Below are 19,802 nucleotides of genomic sequence, written 5' to 3'. Positions count from 1 at the left end.
TCTTTGGTTGTCTTTTGAATCATAAAAGAATTATAGTAACTTGGTTGGAAATGTGCTCATTTATATATTTTTATGATTTATATTCCACTCTTCTGCCTGCAGGGACTAAAGCAGCTAACAATAATTTTGAGAGAGAGAAAAAAAAGATACAGATGAAGGTTTAAAGCTAGGAGGTTGATTTATTCAGGGATGGTGCACAACAAGGGTGAACAACCTTTGGCGGGGAGCGGCTGCTTTTCCTGTCTGTTTTAACAACTCATTTGTGTTGCTATTGTTGACCGTGCTGGCATTTTAAATGCCTCCTACATTATTTAAAGGCTTCCAAATGGGCTGCAGGTATATTTAATATAATTGGTCCTTCTTGGCACGCTATCATTTGGAGGACAAACAACAAAAGCTTAATTAACTTCTTTTGGAGTGAAAACTCGTTAATGTTCCCTGCAATCAGAGAAGGATGAGCTTTGGGTTTTGATCTTGGGAGGTGAGGAGAACGAGGAGAGAAGTGCATCTTCTGAGTTGTTTGAAGATGGACATAAAAGGCTCCCCACTCATAGAAGAGTCCATTATTCTAGGAGGCCCTTCACTTTGGGGGATCAAAGTATCCTTCCCTTGACAGCTTCTGCCCCCAGCTGCGGACCGTGTTTGCTGGTGATGTTGAAGGAAGTTTGAAAAAAGGATAAAGTTGGGCAGATCAGCCCCAATCGGAATCATTAATTTGGATTCAGTAATTCAAACCAATTCAGAAAATCAAGTTGATTCAATATTTCCATTCGAAGCACTAAATAGCATTGATTCAATTTTCTAGATCAATGTGCATAACTGATTGTCAGATTAACTCAGAAGCCCTTGCTTGAGTCAACAATTCGATCTGATTTCCCAGTTTGACTCAGAAAACTGATTCCATCTGGAGATTCAACTGAAACAGCTTCAACCTGAATCTCTCCAATTAAGCTGTGAATGCTCCCAAAAGAGAATTGCTGAGCGCAGATATGCTTGCTCCCCTTCTGATTCTCTGCCCCAAAATTTCATCTAACGGCAAATATCTTTCACCAGAGCTGACAGTTGGGATAGAAACAGTGATGCTCTGGATGTTCATAAACCTTCTTTGAGCCCATTGCAAGCTAAGGTCAAAATCCTTCTGTAGTGTGGGACCAGCTCATTTATTTATTTGTTGGATTCTTTAACATATTATTATATTGTATTATTAAACATATGAAGCATTATTATATTATGTTGGTTGTTAAATATCAGACATATTTCTAGGCCGCTGCAATCAAAATGACTCTTGGCAGTTCACATAGAAAAAACCAATATAAATATCCAAAAATAAAAACACAAGACACTACAACAAACTCTAAAAAGATGGCAACATCAAGCCAAGCCAAGCCAAGCCAAGCCAAGCCAAGCCAAGCCAAGCCAAGCCAAGCCAAGCCAAGCCAAGCCAAGCCAAGCCAAGCCAAGCCAAGCCAAGCCAAGCCAAGCCAAAGTGCTCTGAAACAGCTTGGTCTTCAAGAGCTTCCCAAAGGCCTGCAAAGAGAGAGCCAGCCTGCTCTCCACAGGGAAGCAATTCCACAGCATCAGTGCTGCAACAGAAAAGCAGTGCCTCCTCATCTTGGCCTCCAAACCTCTCAAAAGTGTGGGATTTCTAGCACACTTTCTGTCTGGTAGATCTAATTGATTGAGCTGAAGTTGGCTAGAGAAGGTATCTGGGTTCCAAGCCATGAAAGACTTTGCAAGTTAAAAAACAGCACCTGAAATTAGATGCAATGGCAACCAACGTTGAGTCTGCAAAACCAGTGTTATATCTATCAAGATTAGGAGCCCAGAAGTAGATGGGCCACTGCATTTTGAACCAATTGCAGTTTCTGAATATTCAGCCCCAAGGAGAGTGCATTACAGTACTCTAGCTGGGTGGGCATGAATTACTGTTGACTGATCACATGTTCTGCCAGCTACGACTCTTGTCCATTCCAGCTGCTGCTTCTGCTTCATACCTAACATCACCTGGTAGTCAAGGTGGAGACAAAACAGTCCAGAGGACTTGCATGAATCAAGAGGGAACTTGGAGACTGTGAGGGACGTAAAACCACTTTGGGTCTTCTCCATTTCCTATCTGCTCTTGTATGCACTTCTTCAGTAATACATGCTCTTCTTTCCAACCCTACCAATGCACCGAGATTTTGAAAACAATGTCCTCGAATATATTGCATTTTTATGCATTTTAAAATGTGATATACGCATATCCATTCATAATTTTGTGGCATTTTTAAAATGGTGGACTGCACTGCAACATTTGGGGACTTGGACATTTGGAAGGTCAGCAAAGTTTCAGTCTGTGTCACATCCAGGAATGTGAAATTTCATAGAGTTCACACAGAAATTAGAACACATTTCCCAACCCTAACTGTCATTACAGACTGGGCACAATGACCAGAGAAGGACAGCCAGCTTGGATATTCTCTCCACATAGAAGTTGCAGAGACATTTTCCATGTCTATGCAGGATGGGGGCCCATGTCCCCCCCCCGACCATTCCAACGATACCTTGAAAAACAAAGATACATCTTGAAAAAAAAATAGCAGACTTTTGGAATGGTTTCAAGTATACACATTTATTTATGTTTTATTTATTTATCACATTTATATAGCTGCCTATCTCACCTAGTGAATACATACGGATACACATGTTCTTATTTACTATTTAGCTTATTTACTTATTTACTAACTTTGAAATACTTCAGTCCAATTCTGAAATAATTAGGCACCATCAAATTGGATTCATCTCCTGGCAATTACACAGACAAATGCTTGCCTTTTTAATCTACTGTCTTTAATTGCGTCTTACAGCTCTAATTCTGAAAATGCTCAGTCCAATTTTGAGTTCCTTGTCAACTGTGCCACCATTTTAAGGTTGTATAATCAAATCCAACCTTACTACCTCACTCACAGTTAGATCGCTTATAATTTTGGCCAACTCCAGACATTGCTATTGGTTTCTCAAGTCCAGCTGAGGCTTAGCAGCAGTCTATGTGATTTTTCCAACTGTTTCCTTCTCACAGGAGGAAGAGTAGAAGGCAAAGCACCTATATAGAGGTCCACTTAATTAGCTGTGTGGTTGATGAATTCCCCCCCCTTTTTTTTAACTCAGCGAAGTCAGCCTGCAACCACCACTATGTCTTGTGATAATGCATCGCGTAAGTAAATTATGCATGGTGTGATAAACTTTTTCCCCCCCAAACTGTGACCTACTAGCAGTCAGTTTTATTGGGTAAACCTTGTGCGTGTGTGTTTGTGTGTGTGTGTGTGTGTGAGACAGAGAATGAGACAGACAGAGACGAGACTGAGACAGAGACAGAGAGAAGATGCCTCCTTCCTCCATTATTCTTCTCAAATAATTCTGCCTGCTCTGAGGTGCATTAAAAAAATACATAGGAGAGATCCACTGGATTTATAAGCTGATAAGCTTCTCCACTTCTTCGAATTTTAATTGCTTTTGGGAGAAATGCCTGCTTGCCTTGATGTTGCCCACCGGATGTGGGTTACCTGCTCGTTTGCTTAGCTTCGCAGACACGTATCTCCTGCAGGAGAAGCAGGGGAGACCTCAGCACTGACAGGTCCATCTATCATCCCTTCTTTACCAGCCAGGTACCACCACAGGCCTCATCCATCAAGTAGCTCCAGGGCTGGGAAGACGAGGCTGCTGCGGGAGGCGGTGTGGGCGGGGAGGGCTAGAACAGCAATACGTTAGCCCTGCGCCTTCCTGATAGATCAACTGCCTCTAGCCTGGTTGAATCCTGAAGGGTGGTCAACACAGACTCAAGAGGGGTGACCTCCCTGCCCTGGGAAAGGGAGCTTATTTCATCAGGAAGGGACAGCAAAATGATCAGAATTTATATATTTACATAAACATGAGCATCTCTACCATTCACCTGGCTACTGTTGTGTGGTGAACCATGACGATGATGATTTTTTTGGCCATTCACATCTTACTGCTTTTAATTTTGGATATGGATAGGACCAGGCTAAATATCAATGTCTTTGCAGAATGACAGAAGATTTTCAAACATTTTGGAAAGGTTGGATTAAAAATAGGCTATGTAATATATTTTGATATAATAAAGCACTTCTCAGATAATAGTGGAACAGTTTCAGGCCCCTAGTATGAATATCTGATTATACTTAGATGAGGTTGGCTCTTAAGACTAACATTCCTGCAATAAGCCATTTTAACACATTAACATTTCAGTCATCCAGGTAGCAAGTCCCTAAAACAACCACTCTTTGAAGTGTTGAAATTCAGCAGAGATGGGCTGCATTTGAATAATGGTAATTCTGGTTTTTGCATGTAAAAATGAGGCTGTCACATCTTACCCACTAGGTAATTTTCCTGCTCTGTGCTATCTTCTAATGGACAGCTCTAGTTTTTTCACCTAATTTTAGTCAGGAAGATATTGGTGTCTACACTTGCTGAAGTACAATGTAATTTTAGAGAGATTTTCTGACTTTTCTTGAAAGCAAAATTTGAGGCTGATTTGGCAAATCAGGGGAATTTAGGGGATGCGGAGAAGATCAAGGACATTGTCAAGCTGGTTTCTCCATAGAAAATCTGGTGGATCCGAGCAAAAGACAATCTGGCCCAGCCATCTCTAGCCTGATTCCTTCTGAAGATCTTGTGGTGTCAGGCCCTTATTGGTATAATCATGGGATTTTAAGTCCAAGACATGGTAGTGGAGGGAAATTCAGTTTTCTTTATTTCAGTCATATCCTGTATTTCTAGCTATAAGGCTCTGAAGTCAGCTAACAATGATTGAAAATACATACGATAAAGCATGCAAATTAAAACTCTACAATTAAAATAATTGAAAGTACATATTATGAAACATACAAATTAAAACACTACAATTAAAATCAGAGGTTAAATTAAAATCAACGTCACTGAATCAGTTAGCAGTTCAAAGCATGGCCAAAGAGATCCATTTTTTTTCTTTGCCATTTTCCTAAATCCTGGGAAAGTGGAAGTCATGTGCAAATCCAGAGGTTCCTGCACTTTCATCTCCTTTTCTGTTCCCCCTCTTTAAATTTTAGTCTGGAAGTTTCTTGGGGCCTCATAACTTATATTATACCTGTAATATAAGAGACATCTGTACATGATTAAATGCATATTTTGGCTAATATGAATAAATAAGTCCTGACGTATTATATTAACATATCAAATGCTAGGATATTTCATGTTTGGTGAATATATAGACAATATTTGAGTATTCAGAGAATATCCAACAGCAATGATAAATCACTGTGGAGAAGGTTTGGAACACGTCTGTGAACTTTTTGGGGGAAGACAGTGCTTCCAGTAAAATAAAACTAGTCTAAATTGACCTTCTCTTTGTGACTGGCAACCTTCTGCAGCAATTAATTTGCAAAACTGACAAGTTTGGGAGCAGAGAGAAAGAAAATAATTAATAAGTGAGGGAGGCCGAGATCTCAGTGAACTTGTAGAGCTACTGGATGGCAAGAGTCACATTTTTATGAAGGTGGCCCCTCATAATTTTTTATTCTGTCAGTAAAGTCCCCTGTTTTTAATAGTATTTAGATTTTACATTCCCACATTTTAAAGGTCATAACAAGCACAATTACTTTGGGTGCTCTTTCGATGTAGATAATGAAGGGAAATATGGGGGAAGTGCCAAAACCTGAGGCTGACTCATCAGCTTCTCAAACACTTCATTGACCATGTCCTCCAGAATGGTGAGGTGAAGGAGAACATCAAGGAGCTCCAAAGATGTATGAAGGGTGAGCTGAGGGCACTGGGCATGAGGATAATGGAGACGCCATTGGAGAAATAGGAGCATTGGGGCTGGGTTGATTTTTTGCTTCTTTTCCTACAAACCACACTTCTGTGGAGACCAAACAGATGTTGTTTTCTTCACACAAGCTCTAATTTACAGTTGCACCATGGAAGGTGGGAAACCACAGTAGGGGAGAAAAACATTTCAGCAAAAAATCTGCATCCATGCAGTTTTGCACTCCTTTCTCAGGAGTTGAGATGTCAGTTTCTGTCTTAATTATTTCCGTTGAGAAGAGGCTGCAGAAGACTGTGTGATGCCAAGGAAAATCTCAGGTTTTCTGAACTGGGTCAGTCCAGCCTTCAAATCTGTACCTTAACATAAGAATGGAAATGTTCAAATTCAAAAACTCTAGGCAGCCTGTTTTCTCTGAATAAACTTCTCAACATGTAGATGGTAAAATCTGTTGGTTACAACATTTTCCAGTTTCTGAGTTTATGAAACTGAAAAAAACCCATTTTAAAAAATTGAAATTTCAAATGTCAATGTACATGGATGCCCATTTTTTAAAATATGCATTTTTCTTTTTAATGTGTTTAATGTCCTTAGACTTTGCAAATATTGTTCCCTGTTATATTGCTTTTTATAATTATTTCCATGATGGAAAGCATTTGTTGTACAGGCTTTCCTTTAATATATGCTTTTTAAAGAACGGGTGGCAAATGGTTGTGCAAAATTCAGGAGAAGGGCACATTTTGCCTGATAATTCAGTTACAATATGAAGGATTACAAGGTGTGAAATCAGATCATTCAAATATGAATGAAATTAATTTCTTTCTTATCCCTACCACAGTTTCTATTTATAGATCATGGCTAATACCACTTAATCAATTATCCTGTATAAGTCTGTCCGTCCGTCCGTCCATCCATCCATCCATCCATCCATCCATCCATCCATCCATCCATCCATTTATATACCCATCCTCCCACTTGCAACTAGGCTGTTACTAGGGGTGCCTGCAAGAAGACATGTCCCCAAAATTAAGATGGTGGCCATGGCTGTGTGATTGAAGCCATGTTCTTTGTAAGGAAGGGGCAGGGCTTTGATCACATGGTCCCAACCACCATCTTGACATTTTTGTCCCCCCTCTCCAATGGCTATTGCCCTGTCTTCTGGTAGTAAATCTCATTGTAAGTTAATTGAAGTTCATTATCTCACTGAAATAGTAGACGAGGTAAAGAAAATAAAAAGCTACTTTAGAAGAAAGTTTGTACATGAATTTTTGGACCTTGTTCTAAACCATTCTGTTTGCAGGGTGGTGGCAGACAGAAATATTTCCTGAGTACTGGGGGTTCCATCAGCTACTAATTCTGTAATGTATGTTTGGGAGAGTTCCCATATAATTTTACCGGTGACAGTTCATAAAACAATATCATTGCTATAAACCAGGTATGGACAACTTTTGTGCCAGGAGCCACATTTTTAAAAAAGAATATATTTCCTGGGCTCTGGGCCTCAAGGGACAGTACAGAGATGTAACTACTGCACTAAAAGTAGGATTTTCAGCTCGCTTTCCCCCGTATTTTGTGATTTTATGGGACGAGTAGGTTTTATATAGGCATTAAACATATTGGAAGTTTCGATCTCCATTTTTTTAAAGTGTCTCATCCAAAATTTCCAAGAAAATTCAACATTATTATATGGTGCTATCAAATTTCAATTGTGTGATCTTGAGAGATTCAAGATGGCGGCCATGACTGCATGATTGAAGCCCCATCCTCTTTTTTCACATGTGTGTTGCACGCATGACAAACATAAAAAGAACCCCAAAGAAGATTTAGTATAACACAGTTCAATGCTCCAGAACTTGTTGTGAGAACAAGGCAAACAAATTCTGTAGAGCTTCAGTGTTTCATCACTCCTGGTGACTTCATTTTCTCATTTCAGAGAGAAAGGGAAAGGTATGTTGGAGGACTGGGTGACAATCACTTGCCTAATTGATACAGCATGCTTAATTACTCTGAGATGTTGAATCGAGATGTGGTAGAGAAATAAAAACAATTGAACAGACACTACTAATGGTTCTTGGCAGCACACATTCACCCAAAATGATGGAAAAACCACTGTTTGGTAGAATTCAAAATCTCTTCCCATTTTCTCCAGAAAGTGTCTAGCACCTCATAAACCTTTCAGCTAGGGTTATCAGATATCTGAACAGGCAAAGGAGGACATGGACAATTGAAAAGGAGGACAAATGTGGGGGGAAAAGAGGACACAATAATTGTTTAACTTTCTTGGCATCTGTGACAAAAATAACAGCAAAAGCCTGTAAAATAATCTACTTCGGCTTACTGTATATGAAATTACTTTTTCCAGCATGAGAAACACTGTTTTTTCAACTGCGATATTATTCCAACGATACTTATTTTCAAGACCATATGCTAGCAATTATATAGAATCAACAACGCACTTTCCAAAATTTACCCTAGAAATGTATGACGAGTCTTGTGATCTATAGACTCCAGTGATCATGCATTTGAAGTGGCCAGACTGAAGCCAATGGCTGGAATCAGGAAATGAATTAAATAACGTAAATCAAGTCTGCTGACAGACAAGGGAAAGAAAGAAGTGGACAATTTACAAGGTCACAATAAATAAAAGTTGGAATGACTACTGTTGTGAAAACAGTCCAAAATAAACCCAAGATGCTCAAAAATCCGGACAATATTTGATTTTAAGGCCATGCCTGCTGAATGGAGGACATGTCCTCCTTTTGCCAGATGGCTGATAACCCTGCTTTCAGCAGAGGAATACCAGTTAGGCTTCACTGCCTTACTAGCCCCTTTTTTTGGTGACTAGGCATGGTTTTGTCAGTGCTGGTAGGAGTCTTGTTTTTTCCTTGGTAGTTCCTAGATTAGGCTGTTGTTTACTGCATGATTGTTTGTCTGGTGCTAATCCTGGTGTTAATCCCTGCTTATCTGGGTGTTGATTGCTGGCGAGGAAATTTTCTGGTCTTTTTGTTTCCTTTTTATTGTCTCTTTTGAATGGCGCATAGATGTTGTTTATTTCTATGTGTCTGTTGATGGCTGCCTTGTCTGAATGCCAAGCTTCCAGGAATTCCCTCGCGTTTTTGGATTTAGCTTGGTCTAAGATGCTGACAGTTTCCCAGCTGAAACTATGGTTGAGTCTGTCCATGTGTTGTGAGATTAAGGAATTTCCGTCGTGACTTCTGACTGCTAGTTGGTGGTCATGGATGCGCTCTGCAAGTCTTCTGCCTGTCTGTCCTACGTAGTGGCTGTTACAGTCCTTACACTGTATGTTGTAGAGGACTGCTGTTTACATACAGTAGCTTGCCTCCTTGGTGGAGGTGTGGCACTGGCAGGGCAAGCTACTGTACATAAACAGAGAGCAAACCCCACTCCCTTCTAGCTCTCAAGAGGTTACCTAGCTGGGTAACGGAACATCTGCAAAAAAACAACCAAGCTCAGAGAACCCCACGGACTCCATAATTCAACCTTGAACTACACATATTCTCTTCTAGAGGCATGGTTTTGCTTGGGAATCAGAGCCAAAGCTTGTTCTGCAGCTGCCAGGACTCTGCCAGGGAGTTTTGTAAGAGGACCTTTGGTTTCTCAGCTACTTTTTATCTTCACCTCTTTTTCTTGGAGGACTGATGGTGGACCTTAGAACTTCCCCACATTCTACTTTGTTACGTATCCATACAGTGGGCTTGGTATAAGGGCTAGAGCTGGCAAGGCAGGAGACAAGGAGCTTGGGACTGGACAGGACCCTCTGGTGAACACTGGCTAGGTGCAACCACCCAGCCAGAGTGAGAAGCAGATCTCAAACAGTCCATTACAATGAAATGATGGGAGAAAACTCAGCTTTAAACCTTGGAGATTACATATGTGGTGAATCGGATCTTCACTATAACCAAGGTTGCTTGAATCTGAATTAAGGGGCCAACCACAGTGGAGCACCAACAAAGAAGCTTCTTCTGGCTATGGCAGATGTTGGAGGAGGCTAAGAGGAAGCTGTGAAGACCCATGAAGTACCTTGCCCAGGCAAATTGTGTTGCTTTTTTCCCTGTTGGTGCAAAGCTCTTTATCAAGGTGAATCCAAGCCATCTTGCAGAGGCCTAAAAAAGAATAGGGATGATATTTCCTTTAGAGGACATTAACCCTTCAAAAATTTATCCAGAGAGCTTAAGGGTTATATCACAATAATTCTTTAAAATATGTTTCTCCCCAAACTTTTTGTTTTAGTCCACAAAGTCTCCAGATTTTTGAGCAAGAATATAGGGAAGTTGTACTAAGCCAGGGCAGAAAATGTCCTACTCTGATTTACAAATACAGCTGTTACATTCACATCTATTTAAGGGGAAAGCTCTTCCTAAAGACTGAATATCTTATTTCTGGAAGAGGCTAACTTTTCCAATTAGCCAACAGGTATGCTAGTCCAGAGAAGTGGTTGGGAGTTATGGGAACGCTGCAATGGCTGTAAGTACGAAGACCGGTCATAACTACCACTCGTTCAGTGCCATCATAAGTTTGAACGGTTGCTGAACAAGTGGTCATTAAACGAGGACCACCTGTACAACCATGCAGTGCATGGTGCAAACACAAATAACGGCTAATTCAGTGATCAGTTTAAGTGTGTTCTATGTGAACAGAGGCATCATTTGCACATGGCTCTTCTCTGTTACACGACTACAGTCAGGGCAATTGAATCTGCTTTTTTTTTTTTGTAATGGCGAGTTTTCATTTCTTCTTGTTCTTGGCTCTTGCTGTAACAGATGACAGGCAAAGGCATTGTGGCATTGGAAAAGGAGCTACAAATCTTCACCTTCAACCCATTCAAAGCCTGAAGGCCTATTCATATTTGCCAGTATTCAGCCTTTCTCTTTGTTTTCTCACTCTCCTGATCTTGCAAACACTGGGTGGGTTTGTGTGGATGAAAGAGAGAATTCTATGTCCTACTCTCTAAATGTGTTATTCCAACTTCCTTGGCATACAGATCAAGATGGGTTGCACACAGGGCAAAACACAACTGGGCCTGTCTGAAGAACCTGAAAGTGCTGAGGGCAGAATGTTCATTTTGAACCTCTTCTCATTGCCTCCTATGTAATACCATCTTTTTTTCCCCATTATTTTTGGTTCTTTGAAGCCAGTGGCCCAGCAAACAGGAATGAGTGGAGAAGACCAAGACGATGAACCTAAGATGCTCTTTGGATTAAATCTGCACCTAGTCATTTATTGCCTCAAATGAAAAGTATTGGTCCATCTGATTGTTCCAAATATTAATCATATGCTGGATAGAGCTCCCTTGATCTGTGGGGCTCAGACCAGCCATCCTTAAAGCTACCCTTAATAAAACTTTTATCTACTGCAGTTAAATTCACTTAGAAAGAGGCAGCTGCTGTTCCACCTACACCTTGATATTCCCTTTCCTTAAGGCCTTTTCTGAGAGATCAGGCCTGTGGACTGGGTCGTTTCTTCTGAGAAGCCACGGCTCTGGAGTGCCTGGGGAGAGCGTGTCTGCTCCAGCCCCTGCTGCAGGAGGGCTTGGCGTGGGGGACCGGGGCAGGAAGCTGCATCAGCATTGAGACTCATGGCTCCTAGAGAATTGTGCATAGCTGAATATTTTGCTCAGCAGGCGTCTCTCTTTCTGGAGTAATTCATTTCGATTGTACAAAACAGCCGGACCTCACGCAGCTTATTTGCCAGTGTTTTTCTAGTGTGGTTTCCCTAACCACCCAAGAAATCAATCACCAATTTCCATGGAGAAATTTGCAGGGGGAAAACTATTGCTCATAAAAAGTAAATAGAAGCAATGACGGGAACTGTGTAACAAGGGGAAAAAAATTAAAAATAAATCACTCTTCCCACAATGAAGATTGCCAGAACAACAGAGAAAACAGGGATTCCTTGAACTCTTCTCATATTATTCTAACCATTTCTCTCTCTCATTCTCTTTCTCTCCCTCCCTCCCTCCCTCCCTTTCTCTCTCTCTCTCCCCCCCTCTTATTTTTCCCTCCCTCTCAATGCAAAATGTGTATTTTGATTACAAAGGGAAAAAAACAGAACTAGCTTCAGTTCTGGTGCTTAACTCAGTTTGTTCTTGAAGACTCAGGGGAAGTAACCTGGACCACAAGTGTGTAATATAGAACGGCAGTTTGTCAATTGCATTCACAATGGTCTATTCCATCCTGGGGGTCCTTATCTAACAACCGTAATCTCTATCCAATTTTGGGGGTCAGTTTGCCCTCCCAACCCAGTGCTTGCCAGGCACTTTGAATAGGCTGAATAGGAGGATGCGTAGCCCAACTGGAGAAGAAGGTTGCATGAGACATTTTGTATTTTGGTTAAACTCTTTGGGCACATTATGCTAGGACCAGCTGTCTGGAGGAATCTATAATGCTGAGAAGGTGGAAGGAAAGAGAAAAAGAGGATGACCAGCAGGAAGGTGGGTGGACTCAGTTACAACAGCAATAGATGCATTGGAAGGCCTGAAGGACCAGGCTGAGGAGAGAGTGTCCTGCAGAAAATCTATTTATATGGTCACTAAGAGATGGCACTGACTTTATGGCACATAATCAATCAATCCATTTATGAACTGAGCATCACCCAAGGTGTAATCCTGGAAAATATCAGGCCTTGAAATTTGGAGAGCTCTTTTCCCATGATTATCTTAAGAACCAAGTGCAGTTAACATCCATGGGGGAGTGAGCAGGATACCCAAGGTCCTAGGAATAGGTTTCACTTGTTGATTGATTAAAATATCATCGTGCATTCTTGGTTCAGGGATGGAAACAGAGCAGCTGCCTGATGAATTGATCCGTGTTGGGTAGGAGAAAAGTTGTTAGTTGGGCAAACAGTGGTCTTACCAGGGTTGATAAGTCACCATAGTAAGGAAGACCTGGAAGCACCCTGACATATCTGTGAATCCAGGATACCGGAGCTGAAACAATGCAGTCCAGTCCAGTCCAGTCCAGTCCCTGCTTCCTTTCTTCCAGCTTTGGAGCTCTGCCAGGGGGTGGCAAAATTAGCACGTCTCATTAACTTCTGGACTTTGGGAGGCTCCTGTGTTATGAGACAGTGCTAATTCTTCACCGGCCAAGTAGGAGAATGGAGCTGAGGCAGTGATGTTGGGGATGCAAGAGAGAAAAAGACAAGGATGGATTGGAAATTCACACCACCCACAGATGCCCCAGCCCATTTCACTCCCACTCATCCCGCAAACCATGTGGGAGGAGGAATTGCTACTTTGGTAAGCAGAATGGCCTCCTGTTTCTACCTGTGCAAGTTCCATCTACTTAAAGATTCAATTCATTTTCCTGCATCGTCCCATTCTTCACTCTCCTTGGCAATGTAAATTATTGCAACTCTGTCTCATTAATTCTAACAAACCCCCAGCTTCCCCACCCTTCCTCCCCCACCCCAAGTTTCCCCATTTTTAACAAAAGCTGTGGAGGATGACAGTCAAAAGTGGAGCTCTTCTTTGTTGCAAAGTATTATATTCTCCATCTATCTATAACCCTTTCTTTAAGTTCTATATATAGATCAGTGTATCTTCCAGCTAATCTCTTTACAATCATAAAGCTATTAAATTAATTAATGCAAGTGAAAATGGCAATGCGAGTTGGTCCTTGAAGAGTGTGCGATCATTTTACATTTATTTATACTGAGTATATATATATTTGGAAAGGAAGTATGCTGGCGCAAGCAATTCTTACTAATTTTTTTATTCTGAAGACTGCTAGTTTTGATAAGTTTGTGGGTTGAGCCACTTCACTCTGGCTTACTGTGCTTTGCTTAGGCAGAACATTGCACAGACAATCTGGAATCTTGGGTACTTCTCTGAGCAACCAAGGCTGCTCGTAAAAACATCTTTTATTTGATTTGTATGCTTTACATCCCATGCTTCTGCTCATCAAACACTTGTGTCAGCCTATTAGACAGAGGAGTCCACGAGGGGAGGGAGTAGAAAAAAAGTCAAGATGGAGATGCAACCACATGATCAAAGGCCTGTCCCTTTTTTGTGTGTTTCCTCCTCTTATTTTGCCCCATAACATCAACCCTGTGAAATAGGCTAGGCTGAGAGAGAGAGAGACTGGCCCAGGTTCTCCTGATGAATTTCCATGGATGAGGGTGGGCTTGGATCTGAGTGTCCCCATCATCAGTCCAACCCCTTAACCGTTCTACCACACTGGCTGTCACTAGGGATATTTTCCGTGGATGTAGTAATTTCCCTTACTTGTCCTGTTACAAATGGGAGTTGGTGGCAAGTTCAGGTGAGGGCAGCCTTGGAGCCTCAGGATGGGCATCTTGGCTGTTGAAGACTAGGGGTCATCCCTACTTGGCAAACTCTTCTGCTGATCAGACCTTGGGTCCATGTCCTCAGCTATGTTTGCACTGATGGGAGCATCTCTCCCCTAACCTGCTTTTTCCCACAAGTTTTGAAGGAGAGTTTTTCTTGCTGTCTTTTTTTAAAGAAACCAAATTAAGACTATATTGGGATTTGCAATGTATGCTTTATCTGTTTTACTCTCAAAATGGTAGGAAATCGTGATGCCAACTTTTGGCAATCAGAGTCAGAATCCTGGCAGCCATAGATATGAATCTGGGGGCTGTTGCCCAGCCTGCCATACACAGATACCGGAAGGCAGACATGGGATTTCCAATTCTCCTTTGCAAAAGGGGGCCTTTGTTTCACATGGTTGTGGTGGCACCCCAACGCTATGATTGCCGTGACGTTCCGCTGTCATAACTGATTTCTGGTGACTGTGTGGATAAAAACTCTCTAAGTTGTCCTGCCTCTTGCTGGAAAGCCTAAGATTACTATGACCCCTTCCCACTATGGTCACCAACTCTTCTTGCCTCTGGAGAAGTTGGAAGGATGACTTAGTCACAGGTAGGTCTTCTGTCCCTTGTCTCCAGGTGGTTTCTCCAGGCAGAGTTCCTGGACAGCAAAGAGAATGCACAGTGTACCACAGTCTCCCTTGCAGCAGATTCCTTGGGCATAGGAAGGAATGAGGAAGGACTCTCTGTGCCCAGGGCCATGAGACTAACCTTGGAATTGTACTTCTAGCTCCATTCGACTCATGAAGAAGCAGATAGGAATTGATTGATGTAATGTTGTTTCTTTTAACTCTGTGAAGTTACTCAGAGTCATTTTGGAGTTGGGCAGCCGTCAGCCTTGTAAGATAGTTCAGACAAGAAACACATCTAGAAGTACTAGCTCTTACTTTATTTAAGGTTACCTTAACAGAATCTTGCAAGTCTGAAAGTACATGTCTCCCCCGTCGCCTTTACAGTCCAAGGAACTAGGGAGGGTCCCTTCTGAGATGTTTGCCATACCTCCATTCCTTCTGTGGTCTCAGCTGCCTCTTATCCAACTGTTCCCCCTGCTGTGGCTCTTCCTCCTGTCTCCCAAGGTCATTCCTACATACTATTACATCAGCCTATAAATTTGATAAACAATAAACAAACAAACAAACAAACAAATAAATAAATACTCACCTGCTTTATTGCTTTGGTTGAATAGTCCAAATAGGCATTGTTCCTATTTTATTTCTTGCCTTGGCTTACCATGGTTGAATTTTGTGTAATTTCTGAACCAAAAGAGTAGGTCCAATGTTAAGGCAAGAGCTCAGGAGAAGTGCTGCTAGTTTGATGCCACCTTAGTCCTCCTCCATAGCCTGTCGCCTGGATGGAATGTAACTGAGAGCCCCTTTGGTGTAGTGCTTAAGGTGCTGGGCTACAAACTGGGAGACCGGGAGGTCTAGTCTTCCCTTAGGCATGGCAGCCATCTGGGTGACTTTGGGCCGGTGACATTCTCTCTCAGCCCAATCCACCTCATTGGGTTGTTGTAGTGGGGTAAATAGGAGGAGAGAACATTACGTATGCTGCCTTGACTTGTACAAAATAAAGGTGGGAGATAAATCTAATAAATAAACATATGGGGGGCTTTCTGTATGGAAAGCAAGTGCACGCTTATCTGAAGACTCAGAGCCTAATTCCAGTATAGCAGATGCACAGCGTCCATCCTTGGGGTTGGCTGGGAGTCGGGAGATTTAGGATTGGCTGAATGGATTCCTAGAGAAGACTGGGTTCCTCTGTGTTGACCTGGGCAATGGAACAGCACTTTCAGCTGCCTTCACTTGAGCGTTGCTCCATGGTCTACGTTGACTTCTGCTTTTGTAGCCATCATCTGGAGAATGTGATGCTTTGGGGAACATCCATCCACAGTCCTGGTCTGCTCAATGCTTCCATTGTCTGATTTGAAAATCTATTCCAGGCACGGCTTGTGGTTTTTTTCTCTTTTTCTTTTTCATGTTGATAGAAACATTTCATGAACTGAAGCATTTTCTTCTGTATTATTATTTCCCATGCCTGACCCTATGTTTGAGAAAGAGGTCTCAATCCAAGAGGGCTTTGGAAAAAGGGGGGGGGGGAGGGAAGGAAAAGAATTATAATTTTCTTTTTTTGCCTTAACCCAAGGCTGTATAATACATTGGCAATCTTGTGGCTTGCTGAAGATTTAGACTGGTTAATAATATACTGGAATTCATCAAAGGCCTTTAAGCACCAGCTTCCTAGATAGGTTGAGCTTATTTATATGCCAGAGTAGCTCACAATAAGCTTTGAATATCAGAACAGCTCGCTGCAACTGAAAACAATCACAAGCTTGTGAAAAAAATTCCACTAAAAGTCAGATGTTTCATAAGCACAGCATAATATAAATGCGACCTACACTTCATGCATAATACTGAAACACAAAAGAATGATCAAGCTGAACAGAAATCTACATGTGGGCACGCTAATTGTCAGCCTTACGAGGTAGATCAGACAGGAAACATGGCCAGATGAACTAATTCTACTTTATTGTAAAGCTACATTAACAGAATTGTGCAAGTCTGAAAGTACTCCTCTCCCCCTTCTCCTTTACAGCCCAAGAAACTAGGGAGGGTCCCTTCTGACCCTCTTGCCCTGCCCACTATCCAGCTGTGGGCTATGCTGTCTTTTATCTGACCATTCCCTAGGCAGCATCTCTTTGCCCCATCTCCCAAGGGCAAAGAGACATTCCCACATACCATTACACCAATTCAATTCTTGTGGCTTGGCACCCATTCTTACAACACTGAAAGGGGCATAGCAACTGAGTTTATAGACCACCTTGTGGAGTCAGGCCAGATGGTTTCCAGTTCCTCACCTCTGAGAAAGCATTGGCACCCACAAAGGGGGAATTGATTGGGAAAGGCAGTAATTAGAGTGGCCCCCCTCTTCTGCTTTCCAAGTAGTCTGGATGTTAAGGTTAATGTAAGGAGCAGAGGGGTAACTGTCACCATTAGACAAGGGATAGGTCACCTGCTTTGCAAGCTCAGTTTCCATCACCGCATCTCCTGGTGAGGTAGGAGAAGATCATCTTTTCTGCAGCTGTAAAGAGCCACTGCTGGTCAGACAGATCAGGTAAATTGGTGTCCTCCAGATATTTTGGAGTGCAACTCCCATCAGTCCTAGCCAGCATGGCACATGACTGGAGATTATGGGAACTGTAATCTTATATATTTGGAGGCGATCAGGTTGCTTAGCTAGACTATAAGTGATGCAACGTAGAATAATGGCTGGCCTTGGTATAAGGCTTCTTCCACAATTTTATTCTGCCTTTCTTTCCTTTTTGGCAGTTGGAAAAGATCATACTTTAGCAGTACAGTCCTTGATTTGCATGCAAAAGGCTCCAAGGTGAATCCTTGGCATTTCAAAGGAGGTGAAGATATATGCTGGTCTATCTGGAGACCCCCATCTGGTCAATGTATTGAGGTAAACAGGCCAGTGATCTAATTCAGCAAAAGCATCTTTCTAGGGACTGTTTTAAGCTTGAACCTTCACCAGGTCACACTGCTAATGCTGACATTGGTGTAAAAGTAGTTGGCATTCTCCTCTAGTTGAGTTCGATTGTCATCTTTGTGCATCAGGCCAGCTGATTTCAGCCTCCACCTTCTGTCAAATTAAGAGTCTTGCCTTCTTCCATTCCAGGTGCTCCTAGCATCTGACAAGCAGCTTGTATTATGACAGGTTTCTCATCTCACCTCTCAACTCAAACATCCTTAGTCCTCCAGCATAGAGTGGTCAACTTTCTTGTTGCTGGGGATTACAGAGCGTGTGACCTTTGATATCAGAATGTCACTGACATGGATGGGGCCAAATTCTGAGCCATTCTTAGGAGTGCAGAGGTGGGATTATGGGATAAATCAGGGGTCTTAACCTTGCAATCAATTTTGCCTAACTCTGATCATAAGAAAAACAATGGACTGGGTTTTGTGGGGGAGGGAGCTTAAGGGATAATATGGATGCCTCTGAAAGCTTAAGGTTTCCCCCCTAAAGCTTGGCCCTATCTGTCAGACATCCACAAAAATAGGCCAAAAACCTTGCCTCATCAGTCATGGTAATCTGTGGGGGCTGCCTTAGCACATAAGAATTAATATATGTGCTCCAAGTCAATAGATTCTCTCTATGGGAGATCACGACTTGTCTTTGGAGCTACTGGAAGAGGCACCAGAAGAGATGGAATATTAGAAATATTGTTATAAAACATCTGAAGGGACAGTGAGAGAAAACCTTACAGCAGTGTTTCTCAACCTTAGGAACTCCAAGATGTGTGGACTTCAACTCCCAGAATTCCCCAGCCAGCAAGGCTGGCTAGGGAATTCTGAGAGTTGAAGTCCACACATCTTAGAGTTGTCAAGGTTGAGAAACACTGCCTTATAGCATGATTTCTCAAGAAGCTGTGGATACTCATGAGGAAAGAAAGGGGAGAAGACGGGGGAGGAGAATGGGGGGGGGGTGCTATTCAAAATCAGAAGAAAGGAGAGTAAAGAAGTTCAGATGGATGCCACCATCTCAGAATCCCTTTTGTGCAATCCCTCCAGAGGAATTATACCAGTCAAATGGAGACACTCAACATTTTCAAGACCTTTCGGCTTGAACAGGAGTGTCCCCATTCACCTTGGATTTCCTCTTAGGAAATACACTACTGCTGCCCTGCCCAGAAGGCAACAGGGCTTCTTCATCACCTGCCACCTCCCTTAAGCAGCAGTTGGCCAAAGCTTTCAAGGGAGAGACCCTCTTTTCATGTTGGCATTGTGGTTTTCTCCACAATTCTTTCAGAATGAGAGATGACTTCTTGGGTGTTAAATGGGTCTGTCTGAGGGAGATGTATTTCCTTCAGGATTTCTCATTTTCCCCAACTCAGCTTGGTGGGACTCAGCAGCTATTTTTGGCAAGGATGAGCTCATCAAAGGTGTCTTCAGATAGGATAATAAGTCTAAAGAACTGATTAGGTGCAATGGAAACTGTGTCAGTTTCTTGTCAGCGAAGAGAATGTGGCGGAGTTGTGGATTAATCTTTGACTGACAGTTTGGGATTGCAGGCCGACAACTGATCAATCACTAGAGGTGATGGGAGAGGGGAAAGCTTCCCTTATCACAGTCCAACACTGCTACTGAGGGAGACCTTATGGATGGGGGGGGGGGAGGAAAAAGATTGCTAGCAGATAAGTGTATGGCATACAGACTCAAAAAGGGTGCAAAAAGTCTGGAGAGGAAGTATGGAAAGACCCCCTTAAGAAATCAAGCACCGATGGATGGTGCCCGTAAATTCTTGATCTGCATTTGTGGTACATGTTTAGATTGTTGCAGTTAATTTGCTGATGAGGACACTGAGGAAAATGTTACAATTTGGATCAAAGAGCATGAGGAGTTTGGGCCTCTAATAAGATGGCATCTTGTCCCCGAGACAGTTGGAGGGTCTGCAGCTTTAGCGATGCTGGAGTTGCAGAAGAAGATTCTGGAGTGACCTGGAGGGCATGCTCTCCTGTGGTTGCTTCCATGGAATCAGAGCTTGCAAAAGAATCTGAGGTACAGGGAACTTGGATGTATTGACTAAGTAAGAGCAGAGGGCCAAGCTTTTAGCTGTATTTATAGAATTGAGTGGCTTCATATTAAGAACCAATCGTGAA

Source organism: Python bivittatus, unplaced genomic scaffold, assembly GCF_059951505.1.
Source record: "Python bivittatus isolate LINGU-HERP-01145 unplaced genomic scaffold, Pbiv_v1 ctg000040_np1212, whole genome shotgun sequence".
NCBI classification, from domain to species: domain Eukaryota; kingdom Metazoa; phylum Chordata; class Lepidosauria; order Squamata; family Pythonidae; genus Python; species Python bivittatus.
The sequence above is the reverse complement of the archived record's forward strand: the minus strand, read 5'-3'. Positions refer to the sequence as shown.